We start from the raw sequence: 18,716 nt of genomic DNA, 5'->3' as shown, positions 1-18,716 counted from the left end.
GGAGCCCTTGCTAACATTTCCATCCAGTGGCACCACAGACACATTGCCTCTTTATGTTAAAGCCCCACAGCACTAAGGGCCCTATAAATAGTCTCCATGTGACAGTTCAGAGAAGAAGAGAGGTTTCCTCTAGACATTAGTTGTGCTAAAAGATTCATCATTACCTGCAGTCATGAAATAAATCTTTGATACTTACAACTATAATATCCATGCTCTACGTTTTATTGCAGATATAGGTAGACAGTCATTATTTCTGACACTTTCTCAGCATTACAAGGAGTACTCTAGGGGAGCAGCTAGTGTACAGTCTTACAGAAATAGATTGATATAGCCACATGGAAACCAGTTACTTGCAGTCAATATAATATTCCCTTAATGATGTTAAACAGCCGTGCAGATTCCCAGTTTAATGTAAAAATCCTATCTTCAAACAATCACAGTTGTCTACAAATTAAGTTGCCAGAAGGGAAATTAATTTTTTCATCATATATTAGTTCTTGAGAAATAGTTTACTTGGAGCAGAACAAAAAAAATATTTTTTTTTTTTAATTTTTTTTTATCTGTTAGAGTTTATTAGTATTTAGGAGACATTAAAACAAGGCAATGGTCAACAACAATCACTTCACAGCACTTGCAGGAGATGGGAAGCATAACATACAGTGAAACAGAGTACTAAAGGAAGCTCTGTGTGATGGTTGTGCAGTAGATCCTATCACCACACAAATTCAGTGGACATTTACACAACAAGTATCTTCCCATATAGAAGTTAGCTAGTTTAGGATCAATGAAGAGAAAATAACTAATTTTGTTTACCTGCACTCTAATGCGAGTTAAGTGATACAACTGTATTCCTGCCTCACTTGTGAAGACACATAGGTTTTAAGCACTTGGTTGTAGTTCTGTACCTGGGTTTCCTAAACCCTTCCCTTGTGACACCAGCAGCTCAGTGCTTGCTGAGGGGCTTTACCAGTGGCTGAGCTCCAAGGTCAGGGTGTCATGAAAAGTGTTTGTGCATCTTGGGCTTACTGGGATTAGTTCTTGACGAAGGGGAGAGGCAGTGTGTGCTGGCAGGCCTGAATGGGACCAGCGCGGTGAGTGCTGGAGGGGCTGTCACTAAACTGCAGGACATTTGAGTGACATGCCAGTGGCACAGATGCTCCAGCACTTTGATGGCCAGACTGGCTGGCACCTAAGAGAGCCAGACTGAATTTTTGGTCTGCCTCTTGCATGCAAAGTTTCAAAGGCGGGTGGGCCCTCCTGGAACAAACTGTCACCAACTCAGACTGAGGCTTGTTTTCTTTTTTATTATTCTTTTTCTCTCTTTAGTATCATTATTGGTAGACTCCATGCAACAAACTGTGGGCATTCTAGGTTGTCAGTCCATTTTTTAATGTTTCTAAGACTGTCGACGGTATTCTGGTTATACCAGGTGTTAAGGGCCTCATGGTGTGCACCAGGAGCTGATCTGGGGAACTGGTTTTTTTGTTCAGCCTCCACAGAAAAGTGGTGGAAAGCCTGTTGCTTTGCAGGTTCAGACCTGAGAGCCACAGCTTAAGATTCAGAAGAGCTGCACCTAGTCACCAGCGCTTTCCTGATATCAACACCATTTGACAACGTTATGCATCTTTCACTGAAGTGTGTTTGAATGATGCTGGGCTTTCATCTTTAGGCCATCAAATGAAACTAAGCACTTGTATGTGTTAATATCTTGCTGGTAGGTAGAGAGATTAATTTTACAAAACATTTGTTCTGGCTCCTGATGAACGTTTCAGAATTCTCGAGAGCTCCAGAAGTGGCACTGATGAGAACATCTGCAGCAGCAGGAGGTCTGTGGGACTACCCTCATTCCCTAATTCATGACCTCCGAGGATGAACTGGGTGTACTGGTTCTTTGGGAGAGGAGGAGGCAGAAATATCAAAATGAGGTTTCTTGCGTTGTCCTTGGTCTCGAGCAATGTTGCTGATTGGCCAACTGTTATTTTTTAATACTGGATGGCCGGAGTCCAAGTAAACGTTGTGATGACCTCAACGATGTGGTGCGGTTTGTGGTCTCAAGGTCTTTGGGAGGGTGGCAGCCTGCCAGCCCCCTGTACATCATTTGTGGGTTGCTGTTTCTGGCAGACTGGTGTTAGTTATTGTAAATGAGTGACACTGCCTATAACTCACTTCCAGATCTCACCTCACAGGTGTCGGAAGAGCTGCAGGTACGTGCTTGTGTGCACAAAGGCATCCCCATAGGCACGTGCCCACCTGTGCTCACCTGCAAAGCGCTTGTCACCGCCTTGGCTTACCTCGATGTGATTGACGATAATTAGGTTTCAGCTGCCTTCTGATGCAGAAATGCACACCACAACAGCGTGGCCAGTTCTGCTCCTGCAGTTGTGCCTCTGAAAGGCTATTGATTCACGCTTTTACATTTTTAAAAGGTCATGGCAATAATTCCACCTGAATTGTGCTAAGTGAAAATAGTTTGCAGAGGTAATATGGTTCCTGCTCACTTCCAGTGTAAACAAAAGCTGGTGGGTTATTATTATTGTTTATAGTATATTTTAATTACATATATTTGCCTCACCCTTGTGTCGTATCAATGAACCATTTGTAAAGTTGTAAGGCAAGTGACGTTCAGCTCTTGGTTCTGTGCAGAGATACGTATTTTTTTTCTACTATGTAAGGTGTGCTGGAAGTGCTTATCATAATATAGTGCTCACATTAAAAATTAAAAGCATAAAAATTGCCTTCTCCCTCTTGTCCTGGCATATATCTGTCCATTTTAATAAGACAAAAATATCTACTGCTCTATGACTGTAGTATTAAATGTGCTTACTTTTTGTAAAATATCATTGTAGTTAAACAAACAGCCTTCTCTGGCTTGACTGGGAGCAGATTGTTCCCAACAGTTAGTTTGACTAACAGGCTATATAATGCAATGTGTTAACTTATTAGGATACATAGTTACTGTAGCCCAAGTGCCTTAGAAAGATGACAGGAAGCTATGGATGCTGTGGCATAAATTATTTCAATAGCTGCACTGCAATTAGTGACTTTGCATTCTATATGCTTTATGAGACTTAGGCCATGGCTAAACTCATAAAGGAGAAAAAGAAGATAAGACTTTATCCACAGAATGAGCCTTCTTATCTTCCTACAGTTACTTTTTTTTTTTCCCTTATGTTTTCTTTGTTTTAAATGATTTTACTGTGTCAATCATGTACATCAATAGAGCTTTTAGATTTTCTACCAGCCCAGCTTCATGCCTCTGCATGGGGCTACTGAAGAACAGAGCTATATGTTCCCATCCTACACCATGGGCTTTGCCACTGTGATGTCCGGTATATGACAGTACACGGAAAAGGATTTTTCTCCTGATTATATTTAGCACTAATGGTTACGTATGTAGAGATGGAAGCTTAAATGTGATATGTTCCAATGTGCCTCTATTCAGGCCCACTACAGTTGCCATAATTCACTCCACAACTGGTTGTTAATTTACTTTAATACATGTGTCTGTAGCAAGTGGAGCTGATAAATAGTGAGAAAGTATGTGATAGGCTATCTAACCTTCTTCGTATAGATGAAACACTACAGAACTGAAATCCATTCATGCTCCCTGAACACAATGCTGAATTCTGGTTTTCTATTCATAGTGTTGTAAGTTTGTCAGCCTAGTGGGACACTTTGTAAGACATTTTCCTTTTTAAGTGCTTTAATGGGAGTAGGTATTACATTGATCCAAAATCTAGTGTAACATTTCATATCATGGAGTCTGGAATTGTGTAGTTAGCTGCATGAAAGTTAAGTGGTATTTTGTTCTTACTTTAATTTTAACTTGAATTTTGCCAGCCTGATACCTAGCCTACCATTTATTCATGTGGAATAAAATCAACACATAGTTTGGCCACCAAATTCCAAGTTTGCACTGTAATATCATCAGGTATAAATACAAGTGGAGGTGCTAAGTAGACAGAGCACACAGCCAAACTTGGATCATTTTTCTGTCTTCTCCTGAAGTGGGAGGGACATGGCAGTGGGTACAAAATAGCCACATTGGGATGGGCCCAATGACCACTGAGGCCAGTAACCTGTTTTTTGATAACTGAGACACTGACAGAATGAGATCTGTGCAGATATCCAGTGATACTTGCCTAAAATATTCCCTGGCACCCACTAATTTGCAGGTCAAGTACTTCTTAAGCAGAAGTGATGTCTCTATATTTAGTACCACTGATGGATTTTTCTTCCCTGAAAGGATAAAGTGAACTCAGTCAGTATGATGGGTGGCAAACTTTGGAAACAGTTCGCAGTGTGAACATTTATGATCGATCTTATGAGCTCTTGAATGTTGGAGGTTAGGCTTGAATAGGGCTGTTACTAGGTTTTATATGGCTGCAGCCATACACCAGCCAGAAAAACTTGTGTTTAAAGGCCAAAAAGCATAGGGTACATGACAAAAATGGCCAGTCGGTAAATGTCTTGCTCAGAGAGAGATGAAGAAATGCTGAGATCCAAGTCAGGCTCTGGGATACACCTTTTGCTGAGCTGAATCGTGATGTGATGAACATGGCATCTGCCTTGCACATAAGCATCATTAAGACACTTTATAGGTCAGTACTTTACTGCTGCCCAAATGTAAGTTACCTCTGATTTCTCCAGCCCCTCAGTATTGTTCCTGGTTTAGGAAGACGATCATTTTCCCTAAAATTGTCTAAAGCAGTAAAAAAATATTCTGGGAAATGCTGAGTTAGGGGCAATGGCACAAAATGAAGACTTGTAAAATCAGTAAACCTGAGAGCCTTGCAAGGAACCTTATAAATCTCATCCACAGAACAAACTCCCTGAGAGTGCAGAGACTCACGGGATCCCCCTGAAACATAAAATGCCTTTTGTTACCCTGTGTGGTTGTGTGTCACCTACAGTGAAGAGCTCAGACAATGTACTCGTAGCCCTGAACACATATTGATCTGTGCTGCTGTAGCTCAGTGCTTATAGCCCAGGCTTTCGCTGCCCCTTTGTGTTACATCCGTGTGCTAGGCTTCCTCTGAGAAGGGCTACATTTGTTCCAACAAAAGCTATCAATCTGTGACATTGTTTGTAATGGTGAGAGAAAGTCAACATCAGAAATCTTTTCTGTACCATATAACCTTTGAGATTTATCACTGCTTAGGTTTCTCTGAGGGTTGACAGTAAGGTGACAGAATGAGCGTCTCATGATTTCTTTTTTTGCTTATAGCTCCCTGTGTATGAAAAGGCTCTATAAATAATACTCACCAACGCAGGCCAGTACAGTTGTTAAAGACAGTTAACCTGCTGGCTATAACCGTCTTTGGAAATGGTGTTTTTCTCCCTGGTTAATAGAGGGACACTGGTGCTGCCAGAAGAAAGACAGCAGAAGTTTGGAGCATGTTGGTTGTGTACTTGGTGAACTTCTGCTGCAGAGAAATGTCAAGGTCAGAACATGATTGAAGAACCTTCTTCCTCTCTTGAAGTCGCTGTTCCTGTATGATATTGTTTTCCACTGTAGAAGGTTCTCTTAAAAATGAGGTTGAGATCCCTAAAGAAATTGCTTCAATCAGCAGCAGTGCTTAATGACTGTTAATGGGAAGTGGAGATAGGATAGTAAGTGTTACTTTGATTAATAAGAGAACTGCAGAGAATTTAAATTGTGCCACTGATGGATTATTTTCTTCAAGCTTGATAAGCGCTTCTCATTTGTTCTTAAATTTGGTCAATACTGTTAAAGACAGCAAAATGAAGTATAATTAATTCTATTACTGCTACTCAGAACCAGTGTTACTGGGAAACAGATAGCCATGCAGACAACAATGTTAGGTAACACTTCTGACAGGTTTATCATATGAGGACCTGTCAGTCCTCAAAAGTAGAGAACCTTTTCTCCTCTGTGGTTAGAAGCTACCCAGCATTAGTTGCCTTTCCTAGCATGTCTTGGTCTGTTCAAATATGCCATGGAAATATTTGCAGCAAAGAAAGTACCTAATTCTGAAGTGGGCAAACCCTAACAGCTCCAGTTTATTCCTCACCTGGTACATGGAGATCTTATTTGATTTTGAGTATGTCACTACAGACACTGACTTTGCAGTAGTAGCACTTACATGAACAGCTTTGTTGAGTTCAGTATTGCAGTATAAGGCCCTATGAAGATTTAAGACATTAGTGGGCTTGGAAGGGAGGGGTGAGATGAGATTTTTCCACTGCAAGATAATGCCGTATCTTATTTGCAGACTCTGTGTCTTGTAAATGTAACCCCTCTACGTGCTGTTAGGATCCAGCACAGTGACTGAGACATTTATTACAATATTATTTCCCCAAAGATATTTTCTGTTTCATAATCATATGTGTTTCTTAGCAGTCCTGAAGTTAAGCATGTGGATAACCTATGGGTTAATATGGCCTGTGTAATAATTAATATTATAGCAGCACCTAAAAACTCCAGTTAGGTCCTAGTTGTGTTAGGCATTGGCAAACATTTAAGTCTTCCCTCAAGGAGAGCACCCATATGTATTTAAATGCTGTCCTGAAGGGAAGCTTTCCTTCACTTGAAGCAGTGAGTCACTGACATCTGCAGAGGTCTCTAGTCATGTGCATTTGCACATCTCACATCTCCTGCCACAGTGGGACGTGATCCTACTGAGAATGGGATGCACTAATCCAATAAAGCTATTCTGTAAGAAGGTAGCATAGACTCCATGCTGGTATACGTATAAATTATCACTATGCTTTTAAACAAACCTATTTGCATGATACAAAGAGTAGTGAAAATATACTGAGAAATCCAGTTTATTCAGAGACCTCTGTGCCTGTTCTGAAGTCAGATTTTAGCAAAAAGTGATCAGCAGCTCATCCATTCTGCCATCTCGGAAGAAATCCAGGCGAAGGAATAGGGGAACTGTTATGTGCTTTCATTAGTGGTAGCTGCAATTACCGCTTAATTTAACAGTCTGCCTACTTCAAAGTCCATGCTTCTCCAATTCAGATTGCAGAAAGTCATTGTGTGAGTTATTTCAAATTAATTTGAAACTAGAGTGTGTTGGCTAATAGTATAGTTATAAAATCAGTGAAGGTCTAATTCTGTTATTAAAAATGTAAAGCTTATGTATTATGAATAAAGAGTTCATTCCCTTCCAAGGATATTCCATAAACATAATTTCTAAAAGTATTGCAAACACTAAAAATGTACTTCAGGCGTGAATTTGGGTGCAATGGCCTGCACTCTAGAGTGCAAAAACACATTAAAAGCCTCAGGTGGAAGGTCATGTTTAAAACATAGAAGCAGAGAATAAAAAATGGTGACAACTCTGTTGCCTCTGAAAATCCCTGTTTATAGTTCTGCTGGCATTTTGTGTAGCAAAGGGAGCAACTGAACATCTTTCATTCACTTGCCTTGTTTGCAAACGCTTGAGGGTGGCTCCTAGGAAATGTGGTGGCCTGACTGAATCGTTCCTTCCTTGGTCCTTTCTTGCAGATAACCAGGGTAAACATTGACCCTAATTACTAGACACTTCTTAATTCTGCAGGAAAGAATGTCAAGGGTGTCATAATTCTGGCAAGTAAGAAGGTGGCACCCAGAATATAAAGAACAGCAGAGTATTGATGATCTTTGATCTTAATGCAGCTGCAGAGTAGTGTGTGTGTATCAAATATATGCAAAGTATTTACACTTTAAGGAGGAGGATTTACATCAAACCAGAAGCCTTGCAAGTCACTGTTCTTTCTTCAGAGGACCATTTATCTAAGTGGGCCAGCAACTTTTGGAAACATGGCAGCTGGTATCACATTTTGCCTCTGGTGCACCAAAGACAACTTTAAATCTTAGGTATTATCTCTACATAACTAAACAGAGATTTGGAGGCCTGATAAACCTTTCTTTCTCCTCAGTTTTTCTGTTATTCCATTTTAGTGTCTGTCAGCTTGATACAAAACCCCATGTATGTCTGTAGGTGTGTATATTTGTTTGTTGCCACTGTTTTATTATGCAGCACAATGGAAATTCTGCTGGGTAACTTGTTTGCAGAGTTGATTCATTTTAGAAGAAAGGTAGATCCTATATTCCTCTTTACAACTATCCTCCAGAATTCAGGGCTATATATTTGAAGGATTGTGGTGCTGCAAATGTACTTTTCTGAAGGTACTTTGATAGTGTCTGGTTTGCCATAAGCTAAGGCTTCAATAATGAAAGAGCATCCAGCACATACCAAAAGCCCTGATTAAGAGAGGAGTACAGTTTGTTACAGTTATGTGGTTCTTGGCTATCATATAAGTTTATTAAATCATATAAAATTTCAATTTACACCATAATATTCTATAAAAGATGGAGCACACAAAACTAATGACAGTTTCTCTCATGTATGAATTGTATTCTTGGTTGTGTTAAAGCTGCCATTTTGAGAAGCAAGATTACTTATGCTAGAATAGTAATTTCCTGTCTCATAGTTAAATTTTGTAGACATTAATTACAGATTGAAATAAAATGAATGTGGCACAAAGTCTAGTAAAATGCCAATATAATGTTATATATTGTTGAGAAGGGGAGAAATTATATGTCTTTGTATAGTACATACATATATACTTATATTTGAGTCTCTGTGCATTGTGAATATAGTTTCATCGAAACCAAGCGACACTGTCCTGGTACCCTGGTCTTTTTTCTGTTTCAGGGAGGTGAAGTTACTTGCTTTTAGGCCTTGTTTTACACAATATTTCTCTTTTGCATGATGTGTTATAATGCCTTTCATACTGTTTGCAAAGTCAAGATGCAAAGTCAGCCAAAGTTCATTTTTCTCGCTGGAATAAAATCTTTAATTGCATACTTTCAAGGGTTCTCATTTAAAGCTGATGGTATCCCAGTTTTTTTTTCTTGTTTCAGCCTACCCAGGCTTTAGGACATTGTTACTTATTTCCTCATTGCTTATTTTTATTTTATTCGTTCACAGAATACTCAGGGCATGGCCAAAGCTTGTGTTACTGAGCTGTAATACAAATTGTTCAGCAGGCAGTTTTTCAGAGGTGGAATTGTACTTGTAGATTTTGCACAATGAGTTAAAAAATGTCTTTATTCCTTTTTTGCCAGAGGGCCAGTCTGAGCTTCAATCTTTCCTGCCTGCTCCCTGCTGGCTTCTATTGTCATATTTTACCATCGGATGCAAGACTTGGCAAAAGTAGCCTATTAATACAATGAATGAGGTAAGCGGTGTCCTGCAAAAAATACAGAGGAAAAAAAAATGGGAAAGGAGTAGAGCATCCTCTTTTAAGTAAAAATGACTTTAAATGAACAGAAAATGTGACAATTAATAAAAAGCATATTTGGAAATGCTGTTGGGAAGTTGAGCAGAGCTGGACTGGACTTGGATGGAGCAAGGGGTAGTCAGCTGTCTTGGAGATGATGTTTTCCTTTACTTAAGATGCTTTCAGCAGAGTTCTGGCATCTGTAGGTTTGGAGCACTGGCCCGAGAAGATGACAGAGAACACATAGCTGTGAAGAAGACATGGTCAAAATTTCAAGAGCAGTTGGGTGTTTTTGCTCTCATGCAGTCAGAATTCAGCAGCCAGGAGAAACTACAGGGCAGCCGCAGTTCCTCTCCCTCTCCCATGGGCTCACATGTGCAGCCCTCTTCTGCCAGTCCTTTCTTTTGTCTTGTTTTGGTAACACCATCGTTTATTTGGCGGAAAACTGGGGCTTTGTCTCAGCGCTCCTTAAGATTTTACAGCCCTTGTAGTCCTGCATACATCCAGAGAGCGAATTATGACTGTGAGCAGCAGGGAAGAAAACTGAAGAGGGCAGGGGAAACAGAAATCCCTGTTTTCTGGACTTTGCATAGTTGGTCTTGCCTGGATAGATAACTATTTCCTTGTTGCTTTATTGCCAGTCCTGCCCTGCTGCGTGTCAAATTCACAACCGTAGTGTAAGACATTCAAGCCTTGTAATGCTTTTAAGCTAATGAGGGTGCAGTGGATTAGCTAAGGATACATCACACAGTTTCCAAAGGGCTTTGCATGTTGCTTATGGCTCGTACTTCGTAAAGAATATCTCTTTCTGTATAGCCTGACTGTGGCTCACCGCCATTTTGGAGCAGGCTTGAGAATGTTATCACGATTGGCTTGCTAGGTGAAAGGCTTTTCTATTTAGCTTTTAATAGAGCAAAAGTGACTCTAAATTTGTTAATATTCTTTAGGTTATATAGGACAAATTACAGATAAGTGAATAAGTAATGAAATTTGTAATGAGAATTTCTCAAGTATGAAATGTTGGCGCAAATTAATTGCAGGATTTTACAGCTATTATAGTTTGTATCATAAATGCAAAAATGACTAGGGCTTTTTAATTACAGTAGGAACACACTAAATTTTTATGGAGTGCCATTTTGTTAAAGAGGTACTTTAAGCATAAAGAGCAAATGCCATCCGTAACAGTGAGCCCAGATATCTGTGCCACATCAAATAAATATGCTGTTGCTATGAAATTGTTCCTCAGATACCATAACTGACACAAAGACTAATGAGAAGTCTCTTTTCACACCTTCAGTTTACTGTGTCTTTTTCTCTTGGTCATTCTTTTTCTCAATTACTGTGTGTTTGCAGAGGGGCACAGCAAATCCCTTGGAAAAATATACAGGGCTTTTTCACTTACCCTTCACAGCACTGTAAATAGCAGAATGTTGGTGTCTCAGTTGAAGTTAATATTATTCTGGCAGGGAGGAAGGAGGATGGCTGGATGCTAATTCTTATTAAATATTTGATGTGTAGAGAAAACTAATATAGTGGAAACTCAAAGAAATCTCATTACTTGGTGGAACATGTTGCATACTAAGATAGAGATGACTCAGACTGAAAAACTAACAGGCACATTTAGTAAGGAAGCACATCTGAAGCAATGTCCTGCTGTTCTTTTCCATTAAAATAAGAAATCTCCATATCGTCTGCTATCCTGCTTATCTAGACATTTCTCAGAGTCAAGAATATGTTTTTAAAATGTCACTGCATGCTATGCTTCTCCCTGGTGCTGCTTTCCCTCTCTGCTGCTCGCACAGCTGCTCTCAGAGCTGGCTGGCTGGCCAGCAGTAGGTGCCGCAGATCCTCCTCTGCTTGCACGTAGCTCCGAGGCTCCCCTTGAGGCATTCCTTCTCCAGCCAATGAATATGTTCTATACTGAGGATGGTGGTTTAGCTTAAGCACATGAGACTGCAAACTCACGTCCTTTTTCAGTGCCTCCTCAAACACACACAGTGTCACAGACTTCTTCCCCAGTTAAAGTCTCTAATCCATCACTCACAATTCCTTAAGGGGATTAATTAATTTTAAAAATGGTTGTGTTTCTAGGTATGCTAAACGTCCTTCCTCAAGGACAAATCCTCATCTCTCCATTTGCACATCTCTTTCAATTTCTCTTACTGGAGAGGCTGGTGTTATGCTTTGTGTTATGCAGTCCCAATGTGAGGAATTGCAAATGAACTGATCATCAGAAAGCTTGCTCTTAATTAGCTGATATCCTTTTTCTGAAGGTGAGTATCACTGGAGTGGAGGCAGCAGGCAAATATGCTGCTGTTGCATCCAGGGGTAGTTAAGAAAGCCTGGAGAAAACAAGCTCTGACAGGGTGCTGGACTGGGATGTAGGAGTGCCACATTTTTCCTTCAACTCTGGCACTGGTTGTTGGACTAATGTGTCCTTTTTGATCTCATAACTGCAGGTTTTTAATGTGACCTGCTTTGTCAAACATATTCCAAAGTTATGATAGAAATGGTGGCACAAAGTCTGGCCATCAGTATGCTTCTCTCCCTGAGACAGTTATGATCAGAAGGAAGCTCTCTCCCATGGCTGGATAACTATGCTGCTCATTCAGTGCTTATTGGTTGAAGGCTGGTAGCTCCTAGCTGCTGTTGAGTAACATCTCCTTTGCCCGATCAAGGCTTTGATCTGAGATTTTTGTTCTTCCTTCTCTCTTCTAGGCTGAGAAATCTGTCACCAAGAAAGTACGAACAAGTCTCAATTTTGCATTTAAAGTATCACTGGGGTGGGAAGCTGAGATCTAGTTACATGAGTTTAACTCAACGAAAACTGGGCAACAAAATGTCCCTTGGGAAAGAGAGGTGAGCATCTAGGTCCTAATCCACGCAAACTTACAGGGATTTCTGTACAGTCACCTTCGATAGAGAAGAGCATTTCCATGTCTCTGCGGTCATGCACAATCATTCAGCTGGCCATTGGTCTACTCATGCTCTGACCTAACCAGTTATGCTGGGGCTGTACAGACAGGGTTGTTCCAGGTAATCCTCATACTACAGCCCATTTCTGTGAATTGTGCAGGACCTACAGTCTCTGATGAGCCCCTCTATGCTATTTCCACAGTTTGGAGGGGTAAAATGCTGCACATCCTATTTCTCCTGCCTTATCCAGTCTCCTTTCTTCATTCTTCTTTAAAGGCCTGGTGACAGTCTCCCAGATTTGCTTATTTTGTGCTTGTGAAAACAAGTCAAGGTTATTTAATTCTCACCCCTAAAGTTATTTGACTATGATGTGAGCCACATGTGATACCACAACCCAGTAAGACCCTGCTACAATAGGGCTAGGATTAATCTAGCAAATAAAATAAACAAATTAAGCAGTATGAAAACAACTAAACAAAAAGTCACAACCAGGTTATATTTGTATTTGTATTTATCATTACCTGAAACATGTTCCTCATCAGCCAGCTCCTGAAGGATCTTGCTCCTTTCCATACATATACAAGAAAACAATACAAATTACTGGCAAATTGCATGAAAATAGGAAAAAGAGATGGCTGCTGAAATGTTTTCATTGTAAATGAAGGGCTTTATGTTTACACAAAAATCACTCTTGGAAAAAAGTAATTTTGCTAATGAGATATCTCCATATCTCCTGGGGAGCTTTTCATTGCTAAAGCACTGTTTCACGTACAGCACAGATCTACAGTAAAAAGCAGTCACAACTAGCCCAAAGGAGTTCATGGTTGAGCTAGCTCTCCCATAGCAGGGTCTGTGCAGCACACCCACCACATCAGACAAAAATGACGCAGAGTGTCAAAATGACCAGTGGTGTCGCATAACGTGTAGCGTGAGCTCAGTGCTCACCCATGGAAATGAAGTGTCATTAATAAAAGTCTATGTTGTTGTGTACTTATCTCTCATGTCTAAGGTAGCTACTGGACCTGTTGCTAAGCAGGGAGCTGACATGCACCAGAGCCCTCTGATTGCCACCGGATTTTTCTCAGGAATCCTGGGATCACCCAGCTGCTTGTAACTGACTAGATGCCTTACTAGGTACCAGAATCACAGTGGATGGGTCTATTGACTCGCAGATGTATTGCAATGCAGTGCAAGAAGTGACCATTTCTTAAAATTTTAAGTACAGCAATCCTAATCTCAGACTGGGTTGATTTGCTTGCTTTCTCTGCCTCTGCCAATGCAAAGCCTTGAACCTTTAAGTTAAGGCAGTCTGCTCCTTAATCCCTTTCCCTGGCCAACCTTGGAAGGCCTTATTAGAGAAGTTAAAGACCAAGTAGTCTTGATCAATCAGCAGTGTTGTTCCAATACAGGCTTTGAATGCATTGAAAAAGCAAACATTTGTTCTGCTGCTGCCTTGCTGAACTGTTTTGTAAAGAGCCCTCTCAACCCAGCTGCTGGTGCCTTTCATGGGTACCAATTAAATTTTTGTATGATGTTTTATAACTATACTCTACAGACTTGCACATAATTCCTCTGCTACTTAAACTGCTTTTCAAGTCCTTTTCAGAAGGCTTATCTCTGTTTTGCTTGTGCTGATTAAAAGGCGAGATATATTTTTAATAGGCTAAGTAGTACCAGAGAGCATACTGCACATAAAAGAAAGAAAAATGCAGTCAAATCTTTGTTATCTAATTGAGTGGGAGACATTGAATTAATGCAGCTAACGATGATTTCAAATAATTAATGTTTTTTTCAGGCTACTGAATGCATCAGGGACCATGAGTTTGTTTTAAGCAAACAAGGGTTTTGAATGATCAAACCTCTGACCACAGGTAAGTAAAACAGCATATGAGAAGATCCTCTGCAAAAAGCTAAAAGCCTAAAAATTGGGACTTGAAATTAAAGATTTTTCTAGAAGCATTTCTGAGACTCCGTGGTTCTGAAGGCAGTCAGAAAGGGCAGTGCCACCCCTCCGGGCAGACATCATTCTGAATGTACCAGCACAACTGAATATTTCCACAGAGATCCTGATTTCCTGTGAAGAATCTTCCACTTTTCCTTTTTTTAGTGCAATTTATTCCTCTCACTAGACTGTTGGGTTTTTTTTTCCCCCACAAATAACCCTTAATTGTTTGTTTTCCCTCCAAACAGTGAAGAGAGCCATATTGCACCATAAAAGTAATGTCATGTGGGTTCCCATCTCATCAGCTCTCCATGGCTGCTGAGTCACGCCTGGGTAGTTTTCAAGTGCTGCTACAGCATTAGAAGACATTTCACAAAAGTCTTGACGATTTATTGGAAAATTTTCCATACGGCATAGGCTCTGTGGTTTTGAGGTGATCTGTTTGTTGCTGTAGATGGGGAGAGATCTGGAGATGGTCGTGACTAGTGAGAAGGGCAAGACCTGATGCATTGTTTTAGGAGGGGCATAGGGGCACCTTTTGAAAGTCCACCAGTGGAGAGTGATCACAACAGCTTATCAGAAGACTGCAATGGCCTGGATAAGCAAAGATGATTGTGATGGTAAAAGCAGCTGCTGTGCAGTGATGAACTGTATCAGGGGAAGGAAATCATTGGTTCCAAAATGATAAAGTGGGCTTTAATTGTCCACATCCCAATGCCTAAGGGAGTACTGCCATGGAAACTAGAACAGACGGAAATGCTGCTGACATTAGAATTATGTACTGCATGTGAAACCACTGCAGAAATAGTTAAATGGTGCCTTTGCCAAGGCCACAGAGTGAAATGTTACTACACCATGGGGCAGATTAAAATATGCATTTACTCCTAATTGAGCACAGCAGACTCGGCTGGAGGTCCTGTCAGGAGAAGAATAATAATTTGTCACAGCAAGAAATGTATAACTTGACAAAGCATATATTAGGCAGTACAGTAAAAAATAAAGTAGGACTTGTTCAGGTTTTCTTTATGCTCCAGACTGTTTGGTATAGGCATCCACATGCTGTAAGTAAACTTCAGACTCATTGGCAGTGGACCAATCCAGTTGTACAGTGCTCACTACCCTCAGGGCTATCATATCATGATGATGAGAATGTTAAAATCTTTCTGGATCATCCCTCATTATAAAGGCTCCATAAACAGTGACCACCTTGTCCCCACAGTACATTTAACTGGATAGAGCCAGCAGAGCTCTGTACGAGTTTCTTTCATCACTCTTGGATAAGACATTTATGGGGATAGCAAGGTAGTGCCATAAGGATGAAGGTAAGTTCAGTAAAGAGTTGGAACTAATTGCCAATCAAAAACCACATTTTCGTCCTTTGGTAAGTATGTGGTTATGAGAAGCATAAAAATGGGCTCCGTGAAGACATCTATAGGACATGGCCACTCCCTAGCTTGTGATTTTTTCTCTAGTAATTACTTTCCCCATGTCACTTTTATGTATATATATGTACATGTGTATATATGTATATAATTTTAAGGGAGATCTGTCCTGGCTTGGCTACAGCTTTTTGCTGATGCAGTGGAGCAACTTCCAGCCCAGGTAGATCTGCCAAGCCCGAAGCCGAAAGACCAGCAGAACTACAGCCTGCAGCAGGGACTCCATGTGTCAGCCACCAGGTTTAGAGATGAAAACAGCTCCATGCTGTCCTCACCCTGCAGGCTTTGCAGTGTTTTGTGTAGTTGGGTGATGCCCAGAAGCCCAGACTTCAGCTCTGGCTACTATTTTGGTGCACTGCATGCCAAATCTAAGGGGCAGCTCCCAGGACTGGGTGCCACAGAAGCAGCTTGTCTCATTCATCCATGAGGCTGTGAGGCAACTAAAACCAAGTAACTTCTATTCAAACACATGCTTTTTATCTCCCTGAAAGGAAGAGCTCTGACTGACAGGGTAATTCATCATTTACCTGATGCACGAAGAAGTCGCCTGAAGGAGCAAAGCCACACACATTATTTTCACACCGGTGGAAGCATATGCCCTGTGTGAGATCCAATGTTTTAAAAAGTTTATGTAACCCTAAAAAGGAAATTCTGGACTCTGTACGGAGATGCTGTTGGGAATCTGCATCATGTGCCGTAACATGTTGAAATGGCACAGCAGGTAGCCATTTCCAGCGCAGGTGTAGCAGTGGTAGGAGGAAGGACTGGACTGGGAAAACTCCAGTGACACTGGGAGGTAGCGCTGGAGAGCTTGAAGGACTGGTAAAGGACTGCAAAGGATCCCTGTGTTTTGCACTAGTGGTGCAGGTCACTGCTGCCCACATAATTTGTTTTACAGCGTCGTCACAGGGCTACACTGAGCCCTGGCGCTGGGATGCTGCCTGGGGAAAATCTGCCCACCATGTGTGGGTCTGGTGCTCTGTAGTGCCTTCACTTACCCCAGACCCTCAGTGGGATTGTCATGAAAAATTGACTTGAGCTTTATAGATCACCTGGGATGCTTTCCAGCTAGACCAGTTACCCTTCAGTAACAGGAGCTGTGGTTATATTGGGCTCACCCTGGATGCAGTCAGGCATCTGATTTTTCATTCTTCCGCCTGGCTGTGGGTTCAGTGTCCCCAGGAGCACCTGATGAAGTAAAGACAGCCATACTCCAGCTGTTGTGCTCAGAAGGCCTTGCCTATAACTGCTGAGGTTCACGGTGTACGGCACACATTGGTGTGCTCACTGTAAACAGTAGTTGAGGCCCAAGACTGTTCTTTTTGTAGTTATTAAAGTCCCATTCATTCAAGTCAAAGGTCAATACTTCTTTGTACAAGTCACCATGTAAATACAGTGTTAAACACTGTCCCTGCCCCCAAAACACTACCGGGGCTAATGATCATCCTCAGTGTGTGATTTCTCCTGTCTACCCACATCACAGTGCTGCAACTGTACTTTACCCTTGTTCTTCACCCTTTCCTCACCTGTTTTTCTCCTCAGCCATTTCTGCCTACCCTGCTGTCTCCAAAAGGCCATCTAACAGCTACTATGAAATAGAAATAAAAGCTCAGAGACAGTGCTTGGTCCCCTTATGCAGTTTCTGCAGTCAAAAGTATTTTGGTATGTTAAGATGATTTATGGTGCTGCTGATATATCTGGATAAGTAAATGCTCATACTGGAGACACGGAACTAAGCCTCCTGCAAATCCAGTGCCATGCAAAGTAAAACCAGATTTAACTCATTTGTAGTGACATGGGACAAGGTAGGCTCATATACTTCACAGATCTTTGCAGTATAAAACTTGGAAGTGGATATGCTGCTTTTTGCTGAGCAGGTCTTGGTAAAAATTGAGTTACAATGGGATAGCTGAGAGGGCCAGTGAAAAATGTCCGAACAGCATTATTTGTATGTGTTTGTCCATAGGATTACTTTATTTTGACGCATACTTGCTGTGTATTTCTTTGGCACGATCTTCCACAGCCTGAGTCTTAAACAGTTGTAGGTCTTGCACTTTTGGACCTTAAATAAGTTTTTCTTGGCTGCTCAGCTCCTTCTTTTGCTCTACATCAGCTCTTTCCTCATGATTTTTTTTGTGAGGGATGTTTGTTCTACTCTACAATTATTTTTTCCCCTTAGTTGTGCGTAAGGAAAGTGGAATGGGGCTGCAAATTCATAGTAATTTTTGTACTCTTGAGGCCAAGTCCCTGCTACGTTCAGATCCTAGAGGTCTTAAGATTTAACTTTCTGTTTTGCTGGACATTTCAAGTTTAAACTCACAGATCATGGGTCTAGGTCTGGTTTTGTTCTTCTGGTTATTTAAAATTGAATGAGTTTGTGGTCACTTAGACCAAACTTCTATGCTACAAGCAATTACCTTGGAGTGCTTTGGTACTTCCAGAACCATATCTAATGTGATGTTGCTCTAGAGCCTGGGTCTTAGTTGCTGTAGAAATTTGTCCCTTTCACGCCAGGATAGTTTGTACTGTATTTGGAAGCATTGCTCATCACATGGTGAATTTGAAACTCTTCTAATGATGTGTTCTGTTAGTTTCTTGTAGTAAAATGGTGATCTTCAGCCATAACAAGATCCAACCATTAAAGTGAATGGCAGACCCTATTTTAATTCGCATAGATTGTCTTTTCCAGGCTTTCTAAAAGTGATTTTTGGCATAGACTGTTTCTGGGTTTTACTGAAGCAATCAATTCTTATTTCTTTTCAGTCTACTTCATCCGTTAATGAGAATTGCTACCTCACCGCCTTTAACCTTTTCTTCTTTTTTAAATAATGCATATCTTCCAATGCCTGTGTTGGAGTCAAGATTACTATTCCAATGTGTTTCTATTGTTCCTGTAATATTCTTTTCTTTTGTTCTGCACCAGAGATTCTGCTTCCTATATGTATCTGGTTTTAATGCACAGCATTTCTCCTGATTTTCTTTGTTTTAATCCAATTTTAAATAGCAAATTGCATTTAATGCATCACACAAACATTTATTCCTCTCTTCAATATTATTCCCATATTCTCTTGCTGCCTATTCCTCTCCTCTTCTGTGTCCTATTACCCATTTTAATAATCTCATTTGTCTGATTTTCCTTTTTCTCCTTGTGTTAGAATCAGGCATGGAGATTGAGTCTCCCA

The 18,716-nt window shown here is 40.8% G+C and overlaps 1 long non-coding RNA gene across 1 annotated transcript; it reads right to left on the bottom strand.

Annotated features, from left to right (window-relative positions):
• Window positions 1–201: 201 nt before the first annotated feature.
• LOC136007736 (uncharacterized) lies at window positions 202–5,580 on the bottom strand. The gene is made up of 2 exons (XR_010609838.1): window positions 5,266–5,580; window positions 202–4,239 (listed from the first exon to the last, which is right to left on the bottom strand). It is a non-coding gene; the product is annotated as an uncharacterized LOC136007736 (long non-coding RNA).
• Window positions 5,581–18,716: the final 13,136 nt, after the last annotated feature.

The sequence above is a fragment of the Lathamus discolor genome, chromosome 2 (genome assembly GCF_037157495.1).
Source record: "Lathamus discolor isolate bLatDis1 chromosome 2, bLatDis1.hap1, whole genome shotgun sequence".
In the NCBI taxonomy this organism is placed as follows: Eukaryota; Metazoa; Chordata; class Aves; order Psittaciformes; family Psittacidae; genus Lathamus; species Lathamus discolor.
The sequence above is the reverse complement of the archived record's forward strand: the minus strand, read 5'-3'. Positions and strand labels throughout refer to the sequence as shown.